Raw genomic sequence first — 18,060 nt, forward strand, 5'->3', positions numbered from 1 at the left:
AACGATGCTTCAATGTGGTGGCTGTTGTCGTTGTGTTGCTGGTTCGAGCCCAGGGAGGAGCGATGAGAGGGACGGAAGCTATACAGTTATACTGGCAATACTAAAGTGCCTATAAGAACATCCAATAGTCAAAGGTTAATGAAATACAAATGGTATAGAGGGAAATAGTCCTATAATAACTACAACCTAAAACTTCTTACCTGCGAATATTGAAGACTCATGTTAAAAGGAACCACCAGCTTTGATATGTTCTCATGTTCTGAGCAAGGAACTGAAACGTTGCACTTTTACATTATTCTCCAACACTTTGTTTTTGCATTATTTAAACCAAATTGAACATGTTTCATTATCTACTTGAGGCTAAATTGATTTTATTGATGTATTATTTTAAGTTAAAATAAGTGTTCATTCCGTATTGTTGTAATTGTCAATATTACAAATACATTTTTTTTATTTTTATTATATATATTTTTTAAATCGTCAGATTAAATTGGTATCGTTTTTTTTTTGGTCCTCCAATAATCGGTATCGGCGTTGAAAAATCATAATCGGTCGACCTCTAGTGTAAACACCATGGGACCACGCAGCCGTCATACCGCTCAGGAAGGAGACGCGCTCTGTCTCCTAGAGATGAACGTACTTTGGTGAGAAAAGTGCAAATCAATCCCAGAACAGCAAAGGACCTTGTGAAGATGCTGGAGGAAATGGGTACAAAAGTATCTATATCCACAGTAAAACGAGTCCTATATCGACATAACCTGAAAGGCCGCAAGAAAGAAGCCACTGCTCCAAAAATGCCATAAAAAAGCCAGACTACGGTTTGCAACTGCACATGGGGACAAAGACCGTACTTTTTGGAGAAATGTCCTCTGGTCTGATGAAACAAAAATAGAACTGTTTGGCCATAATGACCATCGTTATGTTTGGAGGAAAAATGGGGACGCTTGCAAGCCGAAGAACACCATCCCAACCGTGAAGCACGGGGGTGGCAGTATCATGCTGTGGGGGTGCTTTGCTTCAGGAGGGACTGGTGCACTTCACAAAATAGACAACATCTTAAGGGAGGAAAATTATGTGGATATATTGAAGAAACATCTCAAGACATCAGTGCACTTGGTCGCAAAATTGGGTCTTCCGAATGGACAATGACCAAACATACTTCCAAAGTTGTGGAAAAATGGCTTAAGGACAACAAAGTCAAGGTATTGGAGTGGCCATCACAAAGCCCTGACCTCAAACCTATAGAAAATTTGTAGGCAGAACTGTAAAAGCATATGAAAGCAAGGGGGCCTACACACCTGACTCAGTTACACCAGCTCTGTCAGGAGAAATGTTTCCCACTTATTGTGGGAAGCTTGTGGAAGGCTACCCAAAACATTTGACCCAAGTTAAACAAGTTAAACAATTTAAAGGCAATGCTACAAATTACTCATTGAGTGTATGTAAACTTCTGACCCACTGGGAATGTAATGGAAAGAAATAAAAGCTGAAATAAATCACCCTACTATTATTCCCTCTCCTGTACTCCCTGTTCACCCACGACTGCGTGGCCACGCACGCCTCCAACTCAATCATCAAGTTTGCGGACGACACAACAGTGGTAGGCTTGATTACCAACAACGACGAGACGGCCTACAGGGAGGAGGTGAGGGCCCTCGGAGTGTGGTGTCAGGAAAATAACCTCACACTCAACGTCAACAAAACTAAGGAGATGATTGTGGACTTCAGGAAACAGCAGAGGGAACACCCCCCTATCCACATCGATGGAACAGTAGTGGAGAGGGTAGCAAGTTTTAAGTTCCTCGGCATACACATCACAGACAAACTGAATTGATCCACTCACACAGACAGCATCGTGAAGAAGGCGCAGCAGCGCCTCTTCAACCTCAGGAGGCTGAAGAAATTCGGCTTGTCACCAAAAGCACTCACAAACTTCTATAGATGCACAATCGAGAGCATCCTGGCGGGCTGTATCACCGCCTGGTATGGCAACTGCTCCACCCACAACCGTAAGGCTCTCCAGAGGGTAGTGAGGTCTGCACAACGCATCACCGGGGGCAAACTACCTGCCCTCCAGGACACCTACACCACCCGATGTTACAGGAAGGCCATAAAGATCATCAAGGACATCAACCACCCGAGCCACTGCCTGTTCAACCCGCTATCATCCAGAAGGCGAGGTCAGTACAGGTGCATCAAAGCTGGGACCGAGAGACTGAAAAACAGCTTCTATCTCAAGGCCATCAGACTGTTAAACAGCAACCACTAACATTGAGTGGCTGCTGCCAACACACTGACACTGACACTGACTCAACTCCAGCCACTTTAATAATGGGAATTGATGGGAAATGATGTAAATATATCACTAGCCACTTTAAACAATGCTACCTTATATAATGTTTACATACCCTACATTATTCATCTCATATGCATACGTATATACTGTACTCTATATCATCAACTGCATCCTTATGTAATACATGTATCACTAGCCACTTTAACTATGCCACTTTGTTTACATACTCATCTCATATGTATATACTGTACTCGATATCAGCTACTGTATCTTGCCTATGCTGCTCTGTACCATCACTCATTCATATATCCTTATGTACATATTCTTTATCCCCTTACACTGTGTATAAGACAGTAGTTTTGGAATTGTTAGTTAGATTACTTGTTGGTTATTACTGCATTGTCGGAACTAGAAGCACAAGCATTTCGCTACATTCGCATTAACATCTGCTAACCATGTGTGTGACAAATAAAATTTGATTTGATTTGATTCTGACATTTCACATTCTTAAAATAAAGTGGTGATCGTAACTGACCTAAGACAGGTAATTTTTACTAGGATTAAATGTCAGGAATTGCGAAAATCAAATCAAATGTATTTATATAGCCCTTCGTACATCAGCTGATATCTCAAAGTGCTGTACAGAAACCCAGCCTAAAACCCCAAACAGCAAGCAATGCAGGTGTCGGCTAGGAAAAACTCCTTAGAAAGGCCAAAACCTAGGAAGAAAAACAGAGTTTAAATGTATTTTGCTAAGGTGTATGTAAACTTCACACTTCAACTGTACACGTGCCAATAGCAATTTGTGTAGGAGTGACATGGAGCACAGCAGCATAGCAGTGTAGTGAGTGGGCACCTGTTCAGTGTGTCACAGTCTGTGTGTGGTCGGCTCCACAGGCTGACTCTGCCAGCTCAGCTCTCATAACCACCCACACACACACCCGGAATGAGTATCTTACTCATTTACTTGAGTGCCTCCACTCAGTAAAAACCACAGCAGCACCTGCCTGCAGTAGAAAGGAGAGTTATGGGAAGTCCAACAACACCTCCATCGTCCCCATTACTCACTAGCCAAGCCTGCCCTCTGACGACGACCATTCATCAGAGCAGCTGTGACCAAGGTCCTGTGTGTGCATTTGTTTGTGTATGTGTGTGTGAGAGCGCACATGGGTCTGATTCGTCATTAACAAAAGGTACAGCTCGCATAGACTTCAAATAGTATTATGGTCAGCAACAAAGATAACGGACTGACTGACTGCATGGCACAGAATGGAAAATGATCCTATAACTGGCTGCAGGCAAACTGTCAACACCAATAATGGGACATATAGCTGAAGACAGATCTGGTTGTCTGATGGATAGCTCAAGGGTGCACACACACACACACACGCATGCACAAAAATCACACACACACACACACACACACACAAAGTGCTAGCCCTATATCAATCTGATATGCCTAACATCTAGTCATTGCATAGCTGTCACACATGCCTTATGTCCCTTTAGAGTTATTGGGACGAGCAGTGAAGACGGAGATATTGGGATGCAGCTCGTCTCTCTTTGGCAGTGTCCCTGTTGTAAACACTGTATATCTTCTCTCTCCCCCTCTCTATATCTATATCCACCTTACCTGAGTGGCACAGCGGTCTAAGGCACTGCACCGCAGTGCTGGAGGCCTCACTACAGACCCGGGTTTGATCCCAGGCTGTATCACAACCGGCCGTGATCGGGTGTCCCCATAGGGCAGCGCACAATTGGCCCAGCGTCGTCCGGGTTAGGGGAGGGTTTAAATAAAGGTGAAATAAAATGGAAAAAATCTCTGTCCTTGTGTGACCCTGCAGACAGTAATAATATGATTGACTGCTGCCGTGTTGTGTGGTGCTGCTGATTAACAGTAAAGTGAAGCTAGCAGCGCATCACGTCCTGCTACGCCTGTCACAATCACTAAGAAAATAATACAGCCGGAAAACAGAGAGCGTGGGTTGTGATTGACACCTAAATTCACCACACTTTACACAAAGCCTGAAGACGACGCCTGTCAGAATTGCCTGGCAAGACAGGGTGCATCCCAAATCCTCCCGGAGAATGCTGTGCGGTGGTTACTGTAAGATATTTTTTACTGTGTTTTACTGCTTTTCCATTGACCATGCTGTATCTGTCCCCTACTGATGAAGTGAAGAGGTATTGTGTCGATCCTTTAATATACTTAATTTCTCCCATTCAAGTGAAACATGACAGAAAACAATTAAAATGCCTAGAAGAATAACTAAAGGATTAAACATCTCTGTCATTTAACAGATGCATCAACATAAGATTAGAGCAGAATCTGTTTCCTCTTGTGCCTTGCGCAAATTTCTGACGCAAAGGGCAGACGTTTCAGCTCAAGTCTAGTTCAAGACAAGCCCCCTTACATCAACATCGTCTGATCGTTACAGTTTAAAAATTGTTGGCTGGATCTGCCAGATAGACACGTCAACTCAGCCACTGCGTGAAGCACATTGATTATTGGACTAGGCGATCAATGAGACCTTAGTAGCAGATAACGAGCAGGTAGCCTTTTACCCTTGATCCACCCAATGCCTTGCTGTCTAGTGGGCGGGGCTACTCAGCTGTGAAAGCTGCTTGATTGGCACTTTGAATTCCTTGATAAAACATTGGTTTGGTTTTGTTGGTGTTGTACTTGGGTGACTTAGTGTGCAACCGTTGGCTGACTGTGTTGGGTGTTCAGCTTGCGCTAGTGTTGGTATTTGAGGCTTTGGTTAACTGCATGAGCAAGTAGTCAGTCGATACAGTGCCGTGTCTCTCAAGCTTGGCTCTTTGCGTCGTGGGTGGGTGGAGATGTGTGTGATGGAGTACCTGCAGTGGACCGCTTCAGTCTGTTGATTGCCTACTGTGGGAGTGGCTGTGATAGCCGTGCCCTCCGATCTCATAGCCTCAAGTACAACTTGACCGGCCCTACTCCCGTTGAACACTCCTTTATCTCCCATGACCCCTTGGTCATCTCTCCTCATTTACTTGTGTCCCTCTCGCTCTTCTTTCCCTCTCTCATCTTTCCTTAGACAAGCTTGATCCCTCCATGTCCTAACTCTCTGTTGCATTGCCTTCAGAAACGACTTGTATTGACGCTAAGAAACAATCATCAGCTGACGTGTACAGCTGCAATGCTTAAAAATAATCATATTAGGACATGCACCACTTCTGGGACATTATCACAGCACCAAGCATCGAATAAATATCCTCTTTGAAATGAGCAGTTGACACTGTCTGGCAATACCAAAAGCATGGATTCACAGGGATGTTCTAAAGAGGACATATGTACTCTTCTGACCTTTACAGGCTGTGTCAGTGTGACTCACGTCAGTAGGGGTGGTGTGTGAGTGTGTATGTGTATGTGCATGTGTGTGTAACGGAAAGGGGGATCCTGTAAGACCATGGACGTGTGTGTCTTCGACCGATCCGACAATCAATCTGCAGTGGGGCCTGACACCTGTCCCTCCTCCCTGTCTCCGTCTGGGTGTGACGCTAACCCCTACGGTCACACTGTGTCTGTGCACCGTCTGACAGGCTCTGGGAACAGGCGCTAGTCGGGTAAAGTCATCTCCAACTGCAAGGGAACATTACAGAAGGTCCACACCACAAACAAGCATGCAGGAGGCTAGGAACTACTTTACTGTGATCAATGTTTTAGTACAGGGTTCAATTGGGAGTTCCATATGGTGGCGCACAATTGGCCCAGCGTCGTCCGGGTCTGGCCGGAGTCAGCCGTCATTGTAAAGAAGAATTTGTTCGTAACTGACTTGCCTAGTTAAATAAAAAAATGAAAAGCATGGAGTTTAGCACAATGAAAAGTAAGGAATGTATTGTAAGTAATGGTAAAACTGGTTGGCTCACCATTCAAAAGTCACTTTAAAGCAGATGAGGGGTTGAAAGAAAAACAAAATGCAAAACAAATGTTCTGTAGGTCGTATTAATGAGGGAATTAAAACTCAGATTCAGTTGTTTTAGATTCAGCTGAGCTCCCATAGTTCCATGCTGTGGGGACAGACAGTGGTTAGTCAAAGCGCCACGGGAGGGACAATGTCCTGTCCAACGAGACCTCACCGTTCTGCCCTTTCTTAACTCTGATTGGTCAGACAAAGCAGGGATATTTTTAGCCCCGGAGACACAGCAGTATCAGATGCGTCTCCTCACCAGTGATTTGAAATGAAGACAAACAGCCCAGCGTCCCACAGCCCATTCTGTAGTGTAGGATGACACAGCAGCGGCTAGCGCTGCAAAGCCAGGGGAGCTGTCAACGACTATCAATCCTCCCACAACCCAGCAGGCATTGCAGTTACCTGGTAAACCTCCTCCGGTGCACCTTGCCCTGTTGCTGCACACTGTTCTATAGAGCCTGACACAGCCGGCCGTGATACATGGGGAGAGGTAGTAGAAGGAAAAACCAAGCTTTCCTCCGACAAAATAAAATGAAAACTGATGCTCGAGAACCGCAGTACAGGCATCTGAAAGCATGTAATTGAGGAGGAATGTAGGTCAAGGTGTTTGTCAATTGGATGTTTTTATGAGCTACCAATGGTAACCTTTAAGGAAAGTTAATGCCATGTCGGTACAATTAAGTCCCTGAGGTCCTATTGCACATCACTCAAGGAGTGGTGAGTCGTGTGTAGAGGACAGCAGAGTACAGTGGTTAGGGAGTTGGAAAGATTCAAGTTTAAGAGGGACACACAATGAGGATTCCTCTAAGCTTGAGAGAGGACACACAGTGGGAGTATCCTGCTGCTTGTCTAAATCATTCACGTAATAATAAAGTATCATGCATAAAAATTAAAGCAATTTTAGTGGCCCTTAGGGTATCTACCCCGCATGAAGGATTAATAATGTAATGGTGTAATATCATAAATTAGGGCTGTATCCTGCGGCCACAGAAGTGAGGCATGTCACGCCTTCTCCTTGGGTTGCGTTTGATGTTTCTCCATAAAATGTCTAATGGACACCAATAGAGTGGGCGTAATAACACAAACATAATTAATCTCTCAGATAAACTGATGACAAAGTGCCATCATATATATTTTTCAAAAATGAAGAAAGTTGGACCCGTTCCGAAAATATAGAGACCCGTTCCAAACGGACCCGAGGACAGCTTGACCCTTTCCGAATAGACCAGGTCAGATCCAGGCCCGGTCCTATCTGAGTGATGGAAACAGCTGAAAATATTTTAAGCCACTTCATTAAATCGGCACTGATAAAGCACGAGATTGGGGAAAGAGAGGTGCCACTCTTGCAGGTGGGGGAGGGACCGTGCTGTGAGCAGGGAGGGAGAGACATCAACCAACCAACAAGCCGACTTGCACTATAGTAGACTAACGTTAGGAAGCTTGGCTAATTGAGGCTGCAATGCAGCTCTTTCTCATCCTACAGTTACAAATGACAACTCCATTCAGACTATTAAGTAGCAGCCTACCTGTTGTGTCTTGGTCGTTGTAGCCTTTCCTTCTCCTTTAACTTTTAATTCCATCATTTGAATTCCATCTTCCATTGATTAGATATCTCCTAACTTTTGCCACACACGCAGCGAGGCTCTATGACTGTAGCCTATTGCCGCTTTGATGACTTATGATTGGCCAACAACAAGCTACACGCGCCACGCTCCATTTTCATGACAAGCAAGAGCAACAGCATCAAAAATAAAATGTCGCTCTCTCTACTGCAGCAGTCATGTTCGGATCTGTACGAGCTCTTCCAGACAAGTCAGTTAAAGTAACAACTCAGACCCATGATAATCATATATGATCTGGCCCAGACTCGTGACATTATTTTGAATATTGGATCCAGACCCGCTCATGTCCCAGATCGGGTCTCGGGTATTCCTGTATTGGTGGACCTGTGAAGACCCCTAATTTAGACATACACATGGCAATTGTCATTATCTCAAAGGGTGTGTCCTCTCAAAACCAGTCTCATGGGCTAATGCCCTCTTTCACAAGGCATCAGGAGTGGCACACAGCACACCAAGATTAGGCTCAGTTAAATGCCTCTGTAAAGACATACAGCAACCATGTTTGTTACTAATGTTCTTATACAGCTACAGTACTGGTATGGGTGAAAAAACATGGTATCCAAGAAGGTTGGAGAAACAAGAATGATAAACTATGGTATTTACCTTTTTGGAGAGATTTGATCTGGATATGATCTCTATTCTCTATTTATGTCTGAAACTTTGACTCACTCCAATGTCCGGTAAAGAGTACAAAACCTTCTGAAAAGTCCAAGTATTTCCACGAGGTAGCCTTAGCAAGCAGGTCTATGGAGATACACAATGACCTGCATTGCGAGGAAATAACTTCTCTCCAACGCATCGACATTTCCTCTCTCCTCTTTTCTTTCATTAACGGCTGCACGCGCACAACGCACACACGCGCAGCTCAGTAACGCAAAAATGCAGTCCAGGAAGGTCCATACTCTGCGCACACACACATCTAATTTTACCTCTTGACGCAGACCAGGCTTGTCACGGTGACAATGGCAGGAAGAGGGTAGTGAGGAAGGATGGGGAGGGGGGAATGTACTGGGCTTCCTTGAGTGTCTACACAGGGAGCACTCAGAAACAGCTGTGAGACGAGTGGGAGAACCGGCATCCTTGGGAGATGCTGTATTGTTCCCCCTCTCCCATCCCCCCACTATTAGTGAGGGATTAAATCCAAGAAAGCTGCTGGGACTGGATGAGTGTCTGTCTTCGGCGCTGTGCTCAAACACACATACCACAGGAGGTTGGTGGTACCTTAATTGGGGAGGACAGGCTTGTGGTAATGGCTGGAGCCAAATTAGTGGAATGGTATCAAATACATGGTTTCCATGCGTTTTATGCCATTCCATTTGCTCCATTCCAGACGTTATTAGGAGCTGTCCTCCCCTCAGCAGCCTCCTGTGATACACACACATACACAAGGGTGCACTCCAAACTCCCACCCACATCCATGGAGAAGCGCAATATTTCAAACATGCACACAATCAGCCACTGTAAGCTTAGCTAATTACACCATCATTAAGACTGACAGTTAAAAGCAGATGCTACATAGTCTGTGTATGAGAACATGAGAGGATTTTAATGATGACTGAAGATCCCTTACTCATGGAAGCAGTTTCATTGTCGGGTTGGTGGTTGCATTGTACTATATTTACATCCTACTGGTCCTTCACCCTTCTGAAACTTCCCACACAGAGGGGTATAGGTCAGAGTTCTGAGTGGAGTGCTTAGACCAACAGTGGGTGTTCATGATTGACACCCACTGAGAGTAATTCACTAACGCTGGAACTGGCAGGCCTACGAGTCTTATCTACTGCTGGGTAACTAGAGGTGACCTTTTCCCACAGCCACTCAAGGATACCCATGATTAAAGCAGTGACATTTTGTGGAGAACCCTGGGTGTACAAGTTGATGAAAAAGGAATTGGAACAGGACAGCCAAAGCCATAATGGAGCTAGTAAAAGAGCCAGTCCCTGTGGGTTTGTTTACCTGCCCTGACAGACAGCAGATATGAGGACATATAGGGTGTGGACTCTGTCTAGACATGTTGGTTATTGGAAGAGATGTGGTTCTGACTGGGAGTTCAGTCTAGTATGAGAGTTGTTTGGATGGGCTCAGGACAGGCATATTATAAGCGATAACCCAGCCCAGAGACAACCCAAGGGTGGACCATGATTATTGGAAAATGAATAATCCCAGTGTGTCCCAGAGTGAAACCAAACAGTGATTGCTCAATCAGAGCATGCCTAGTAGTGATTGGCCTCACCTGTCTGTCAGTGCCTGAAGCGACACAAAGCGTCTGTAGTGGTGTACTTTATAAATTCATTACACCCTTTAGAGCGTATCAGCAGAGATGAATTGGCTGGATCCGACGAGCACTTCCTTTCAATTGAAATTGCAGATGGTACCTCAACCTCATTGTCCCTCATCTCAACTGCTCCCTGGCCATGTTAAAGAGATTCTCTGGTACTTTTGTATACTTTTTAGCCAGTAGTTCTGAAAGTAGTGTTCACGAGTCAAAAGTGGTCCCTGAAAAGTGAGTAACATGTGTCACATGTGCAGATATGTGCACCACATCATTGCTCTCTCTCGCTCTGCTGTGTGTGCATCTTGCTAGCGAGGGGCCGAAGGTCATTGGCACAAACTCAAATCGCTAGGGGGCTGGCCCACGTGAGGAAAAATGTCGGGAAAATGGCGCAGAACAGCTTCCAGAAAAGTTGTTTTCAAACTAGAGATTTCGTAGCTAATTGAGGTAAAACAGCAATTCTACTCAAAGATTATACATGCATGAACTACACATTGACACATCCTGCCCAAAGAGGGAGCTTTAGAAAATACCTGCTAGTCGCCAAAGTTCCGGAGCATCTCTTTAAAGTGAGCATGACGCCATGCTGTTCGGGAGTTTATTTGAGGCTTATTTGCACGCACATGTTGTTTACTGCTCGTTAGTTCCATTATCCATCGTGGAAACTTTCATTTCAAAGTCAAGGAATTACAAGATGTTGTCCAGTGTGTATCATGCGGTTTAGCTAGCTATGGGCAAACACGCCAATTACTTTAGGTGAAGTCCTTTGAAGTGAACTGTCTTAACTAACCATTTGGGGGTCTGAGACATAATGCACCCTTCAAACCCTTTCCTTTCATGCCTCCCAACGAGGTACTTATCTGAGAATTCTCCTATGCTATAATGGGATTCAGGCTTTAATGGTGATGTTATCGTCGCCATGACTGTCGAGTAATTACGCCAAAGCTCTTTGAGAGCCTGCTAATTGCGTTCAGTCATGCTGTAAGCGGATCTGATGGATCCTTCATCAAAGAGACAGGCTAAAGTCCTCGCTACTGTAGTCTAGCCTATTCGCGGTAAACAACTTTCCACTAGGTGTTCACCAACCCCCTGTTCTCAACAGAGCGGTGTTATTATTATTAAGGGTCATTAGCATGGATTACTGTCAAACCCAAAGCATCAATCAATTGCCTCACACAGATGCTTATCTGGGAAATAATGAAGTAATCAACGCAACCACTCAGCACGCTAATTACCAAACACCAGCCTGCTCTCCCGGGACAAGCCGTTTCTGCCGGCGCGCTCAGAGAGTGCGTGTTTTTGGAGTGGTTTCAAGGCGAAAAATGACCAACAGATGTTTAATTTACCAGAAGACGGAGAGCTGTCCCGCTGAGCACACACTGGTTGAATCAACGTTGTTTCCACGCCATTTCAATTAAATTACATTAAACCAACGTGGAACAGACATTGAATTGACATCTAAGCCCAGTGGGGTGGTTGGCCTGTGCCATCAGTCATGACTGAATAAATGAATATGCAAACAGTGAAGGAGGTAGCTAGTATAACAGCATGGTTAGTGTAGTGGACGGGAGGATCAGCGGCTCGGGAACAACATGTGCGATCACACACACAGTCAGCACTGTTTATTAACATGGAACGGTCCAGAGCTATGCTGGAGGCGAAGATTGGTTGAAGACTTGGAGCGCTTTGTGTAAAGTGTATTATTCCCCATCTTTAGCTTATGATGAAGTGATATTACTTGGTTGGTGATAAGTGATAATACGCTTACATCATAATATTCACAATGTTAATAAAACCCCTTATATTGAGTGAAGAATAGGTGAATTTCCTCTAATACACCTTCTGTTGGTGAATGATGGGCCCCAACAATGTGTGCACTAGAATGTGTCCTGAGCCGTGATGGGTCTTGGTTGAGTAGGGTACGGAGACAAAACACACCCAGCGAGAGACCGTGCCAGACAGAATTCACGTCAATGACAATCCAGGGCCCTGTTTATGGCTTTGGTGGTTAAATGTCAAATGCTTGGCACAGGGAAGAGTTTGCGGCTGCAGCACACACACACACACACACAGAGAAACTCGTAAGTCTCAAGCTCTTTTTTTCTTTATTACTCTCTCATGCGAGGTGTTGTGCTGTGGACAATGAGGTGGGGTGATCAGCAGGATCTATTATTAGCGAAAGAGTGAAAAATGGAGTGAGTGGGGTAGGGGATGTTGGAGGAATGGAGCCAAGCCTCCTCAATATTATTTTAAGAGTTGCTGTGGTGACAGTTTCCCTATGAGATGACTGCAGCACTGCGGACAACAGAGCAGTGTGTGTGTTTGCGTGTGTAAAAGATGGAAAGAGAAGAAGTGGGAGATAATACCTAATAGCATTAGTTTAAAAGTAGCATCACCACCTCCCATCACACACACGCAACTGCATGCTGACAGAAGTATACTGTACACACAGCCTATACCTCACAAGCACACATAGTGTGACTTAGACTTATTCTAAAATTGATGAGGGGGAAAAAAACAAACAAACAATATACACACAATACCCCAAAATAACAAAGCAAAAACAGGTTTAGACATTCTGCAAATTTTTAATATATCACATAAGTATCCAGACCCTTAAATTAGTACTTTGTTGAAGCACCTTTGGCAGCAAGTCTTCTTTGATATGATGTTACAAGCTTGGCAAACCTGTATTTGGGGAGTTTTTCCCATTATTCACTGCAGATCCTCTCAAGCTCTGTCAGGTTGGATGGGGAGCGTTGCTGCACAGCTATTTTAAGGTCTCTCCGGAGATGTTCGATCGGGTTCAAGTCCGGCTTCTGGCTGGGCCACTCAAGGACATTCAGAGACTTGTCCCGAAACCACTCCTGCATTGTCTTGGCTGTGAGCTTAGGGTTGTTGTCCTGTTGGAAGGCGAACCTTCGACCCAGTCTGAGGTCCTGAGTGCTCTGGAGCAGGTTTTCATCGAGGATCTCTGTACTTTGCTCCGTTCATCTTTGCCTCGATCCTGACTAGTCTTCCAATACCTGCCGCTGAAATACATGCCCATAGCATGATGCTGCCGCCACCATGCTTCACCGTAGGAATGGTGCAAGGTTTGCTCCAGACGGTTGCCAAAAAGAGTTCTGTCTTGGTTTCATCAAATCAAATCAAATTTTATTTGTCACATACACATGGTTAGCAGATGTTAATGTGAGTGTAGCGAAATGCTTGTGCTTCTAGTTCCGACAATGCAGTAATAAACAACAAGTAATCTAACTAACAATTCCAAAACTACTGTCTTATACACAGTGTAAGGGGATAAAGAATATGTACATAAGGATATATGAATGAGTGATGGTACAGAGGAGCATAGGCAAGATACAGTAGATGGTATCGAGTACAGTATATACATATGAGATGAGTATGTAAACAAAGTGGCATAGTTAAAGTGGCTAGTGATACATGTATTACATAAGGATGCAGTCGATGATATAGAGTACAGTATATACGTATGCATATGAGATGAATAATGTAGGGTAAGTAACATTATATAAGGTAGCATTGTTTAAAGTGGCTAGTGATATATTTACATTTCCCATCAATTCCCATTATTAAAGTGGCTGGAGTTGAGTCAGTGTCAGTGTGTTGGCAGCAGCCACTCAATGTTAGTGGTGGCTGTTTAACAGTCTGATGGCCTTGAGATAGAAGCTGTTTTTCAGTCTCTCGGTCCCAGCTTTGATGCACCTGTACTGGCCTCGCCTTCTGGATGATAGCGGGGTGAACAGGCAGTGGCTCGGGTGGTTGATGTCCTTGATGATCTTTATGGCCTTCCTGTAACATCGGGTGGTGTAGGTGTCCTGGAGGGCAGGTAGTTTGCCCCTGGTGATGCGTTGTGCAGACCTCACTACCCTCTGGAGAGCCTTACGGTTGTGGGCGGAGCAGTTGCCGTACCAGGCGGTGATACAGCCCGCCAGGATGCTCTCGATTGTGCATCTGTAGAAGTTTGTGAGTGCTTTTGGTGACAAGCCGAGTTTCTTCAGCCTCCTGAGGTTGAAGAGGCGCTGCTGCGCCTTCTTCACAATGCTGTCTGTGTGAGTGGACCAATTCAGTCTGTCTGTGATGTGTATGCCGAGGAACTTAAAACTTGCTACCCTCTCCACTACTGTTCCATCGATGTGGATAGGGGGGTGTTCCCTCTGCTGTTTCCTGAAGTCCACAATCATCTCCTTAGTTTTGTTGACGTTGAGTGTGAGGTTATTTTCCTGACACCACACTCCGAGGGCCCTCACCTCCTCCCTGTAGGCAGTCTCGTCGTTGTTGGTAATCAAGCCTACCACTGTTGTGTCGTCCGCAAACTTGATGATTGAGTTGGAGGCGTGCGTGGCCACGCAGTGGGGCCCCAGTGTTGAGGATCAGCGGGGTGGAGATTTTGTTGCCTACCCTCACCACCTGGGGGCGGCCCGTCAGGAAGTCCAGTACCCAGTTGCACAGGGCGGGGTCGAGACCCGGGGTCTCGAGCTTGATGACGAGCTTGGAGGGTACTATGGTGTTGAATGCCGAGCTGTAGTCGATGAACAGCATTCTCGCATAGGTATTCCTCTTGTCCAGATGGGTTAGGGCAGTGTGCAGTGTGGTTGAGATTGCATCGTCTGTGGACCTATTTGGGCGGTAAGCAAATTGGAGTGGGTCTAGGGTGTCAGGTAGGGTGGAGGTGATATGGTCCTTGACTAGTCTCTCAAAGCACTTCATGATGACGGAAGTGAGTGCTACGGGGCGGTAGTCGTTTAGCTCAGTTACCTTAGCTTTCTTGGGAACAGGAACAATGGTGGCCAAATCTGACCAGATCTGAGAGTCTTTAGGTGCCTTTTGGCAAACTCCACTCCAAGTGGGCCGTCATATGCCTTTTGCTGAGCAGTGGCTTCCATCTGGCCACTCCACCATAAATGCCTGATTGGTGGAGTGCTGTGGAGATTGTTGTCCTTCTGGAAGGTTCTCCCATCTCCACAGAGGAACTCTCGAGCTCTGTCAGAGTGACCATCGGGTTCTTGGTCACCTCCCCGACCAAGGCCCCTTCTCCCTCGATTGCTTAGTTTGGCTGGGCGGCCAGCTCTAGGAAGAGTCTTGGTGGTTCTAAACTTCTTCCACTTAAGAATGATGGAGGCCACTGTGTTCTTTGGGACCTTCAATGCTGCAGAAATATTTTGGTACCCTTCCCCAGACCTGTGCCTCGACACATTCCTGTCTCGGAGCTCTACGGACAATTCCTTCGGCCTCACGGCTTGGTTTTTGCTCTGATATGCACTGTCAACTGTGGGATCTGACATAGACAGTTGTGTGCCTTTCCAAATCATGTCCAATCCAAATACTAATGTAAATAAGGTATGTTTTTTATTTTTAATAAATGTGCAATTTTTTTCTTCTAAAAACCTGTTTTTACTTTGCTATTATCGGGTATCGTGTGTAGATTGCTTGAAGATTTTCACACAGGGGAATTGGGTGTTGCATAACTTTGTCAAATAAAATAAGTATAATTTTTGGGTTATTTGTAAACTCAGGTTCCCTTTATCTAATATTAGGTTTTGGTTGAAAATCTGATAACATTCAGTATCTAAAATTTGCAAAAATAGAGAAAATCAGAAAGGGGCATATTCTTTTTCACAGCACTGTAAAACAGACAAAAGTGGTTGCAGTACAGACTCCCAGCTGACAACAAACGTTCCCCAAAACAGAACATACCCAGAAGGTGGTTACCATGTTCTCAGAATATTCAATATTAATGTTCTAGACACGTTTCATGGGACATTTAAGAACACCCATTGTCCAGTTCTGAGAGTTAGGAAAATATTCCATCAACGTCACACCAAACATACACAAAAAACATGTTCTGTGTATGTTTGTTGTGATGATGGAATATTCTCCTAACCCTCAGGAAACTGGACAAATGAATGTTCTTGCGACATCTCATGAAATGTATCTAGAACATTAATATTGAATATTCTGAGAACATGTTAACCACATTCTGGGTATGTTCTGTCTGACATTAAGGGAATGCTCTCCTACCTCTAACAACAGAACATGCTAAATAGGTTCTCAGGAGGCTTTTGCTAAAATACATAGAATGTTCCTGTAACTAATGGAAAACTGGATACACAAACATCAGGGGAACATTACAAAAACGTTCTCTTGCTAGAATTGTTAGCTGGGCTGTTTGTGCCAGTAAAATCACTGCAGTTCATTGCAGTGCAGTATAAATCAGACATGCCTCAGATACATTGATGATATATTCTCTGTGAGTACGAGTACAGTACATTTACAGTGCCTTCGGGAAAGTATTCAGAGCCATTGACTTATTCCACATTTTGTTACATTACAGCCTTCACACCCCAAACCATCACACTACCACCACCATGCTTGACCGTTGGTATGAGGTTCTTACTGTGGAATGCAGTGTTTGGCTTTCACCAAACATATTGGGACACATCTCGTCCAAAAAGTTGACTCAAGTTTGCCAAAAAGCTCCTGGAAGCACCTGGATGATCATCAAGACTCTTGTAAGAATGCTCTATGAACAGATGAGTCAAAAGTATACTAACTTTTTGGACTACATGGGTCCCATTATGCCTGTTGACAACCAAATACTGCATTCCACAATAAGAACCTTATACCAACAGTCAAGCATTGTGGTGGTAGTGTGATGATTTGCTGCCTCAGGGCCTGGATGACTTGCCTTATTAGAAGGAACCATGAATTCTGCTCTGTATCAGAGAATTCTACCGGAGAATGTCAGGCCATCTGTTTGTGAGCTGATGCGCAGCTGGGTCATGAAGGAAGACAATGATCTAAAGACACACAATTCATTCTACATGAAAATGGCTAAAAAAGCAACACATTTGAAGTTTTGGAATGGCCTAATCCAAACCTAATCCCAATTGAGATGTGGCAGGACTTGAAACGAGCAGTCCATGCTTGAAAACCCACAAATGTCACTGAGTTATAGCAGTGCTGCATGCAAGAGTGGGCCAAAATTCCTCCACAGTGACGTGAGAGACTGATCAACAGGAAGCATTTGGTTGCAGTCATTGCAGCTAAAGGTGGCACAACCAGTGATTGAGTGTAAGGGGGTAATGACTTTTCACACAAGGGCATTGGGTGTTGCACAACTTTGTTATGAAATAAATTAAATAATTGTAATTACTGTGTTATTTGTTCACTCGGGTTCCCTTTATCTATAGTAGGTTGGTTGAAGATCTGATAACATTCTGTATAAAAAAACATGCAAAAGTAGAGAACATTTGAAAGGGGGCAAATACATTTTCACAGCACCTTCAGATGAACCTGAAACATCAAGTCATCTCTTCTCCCTCTGGCTCAAAGGGGCAGCTAAAGAATAGGGACTGTCCAGCTGGCAAGCAGCAGCTACTGTAGGGCAATTTCATTTGGCTCAGGACTGTCATCCAGAACAGAGTCCATCTACCCTAGAATTTGAACACTTAGCTAGGCAATCTGGGAGAGAACACAGAACAGGTGATTGAACGCAGTCCAGAGTTGTATCCATAACTCATAACTCATGTGCTGTTAACCCCCCCCAGCCAGAACATCAAAGCCAGCTGCCAGGCAATCAGACACAGTGAAGGACAGTTTACTAAGCAGCCATTTCCCAGTACACTCAGTAGACCGAGCCAATGGTTGCCCAGTTCATCTCTGCCAAACATTCTACCAATGAATTACGGTGTAATTTGTGTTACTGGAAGTAGCTGTGTTTTTCTGACTGGGAGTTTGTTTGGTGTGTTACTGTGTTTATTATCTACCTGCCACTCCTGTGTTGTTTCAAAGCTGTGTCCACTTCAGTGTCTTCCGAAAATCCCTTGAATCCACTGTCTCCATGGTGATACGGCTTGTACGGACGCATGTTGAAGCTTTATTCATTTTCGTCAGCAGCTCTGTATATGG

At 44.6% G+C, this 18,060-nt stretch overlaps 1 protein-coding gene across 4 annotated transcripts in view; it reads right to left on the minus strand.

The window, feature by feature from the left end:
• The window catches only part of LOC112215700 (transmembrane protein 108), a 102,026-nt gene that overhangs the window by 66,915 nt on the left and 17,051 nt on the right, over positions 1-18,060 (minus strand). Inside the window, exon 1 of one of the 4 annotated variants that reach the window (XM_024374983.2) lies at positions 8,460-8,717. The exons of 2 other annotated variants lie outside the window; for them this stretch is intronic. The gene's annotated coding sequence lies outside the window, so the exon portion shown is untranslated. Of the gene's footprint in view, positions 1-7,760; positions 7,902-8,459; positions 8,718-18,060 lie in introns of those variants that run through there. One more of the 4 variants, XM_042299179.1, reaches the window with a different exon arrangement.

The sequence above is a fragment of the Oncorhynchus tshawytscha genome, linkage group LG16, assembly GCF_018296145.1.
Source record: "Oncorhynchus tshawytscha isolate Ot180627B linkage group LG16, Otsh_v2.0, whole genome shotgun sequence".
Classification (NCBI taxonomy): Eukaryota; Metazoa; Chordata; class Actinopteri; order Salmoniformes; family Salmonidae; genus Oncorhynchus; species Oncorhynchus tshawytscha.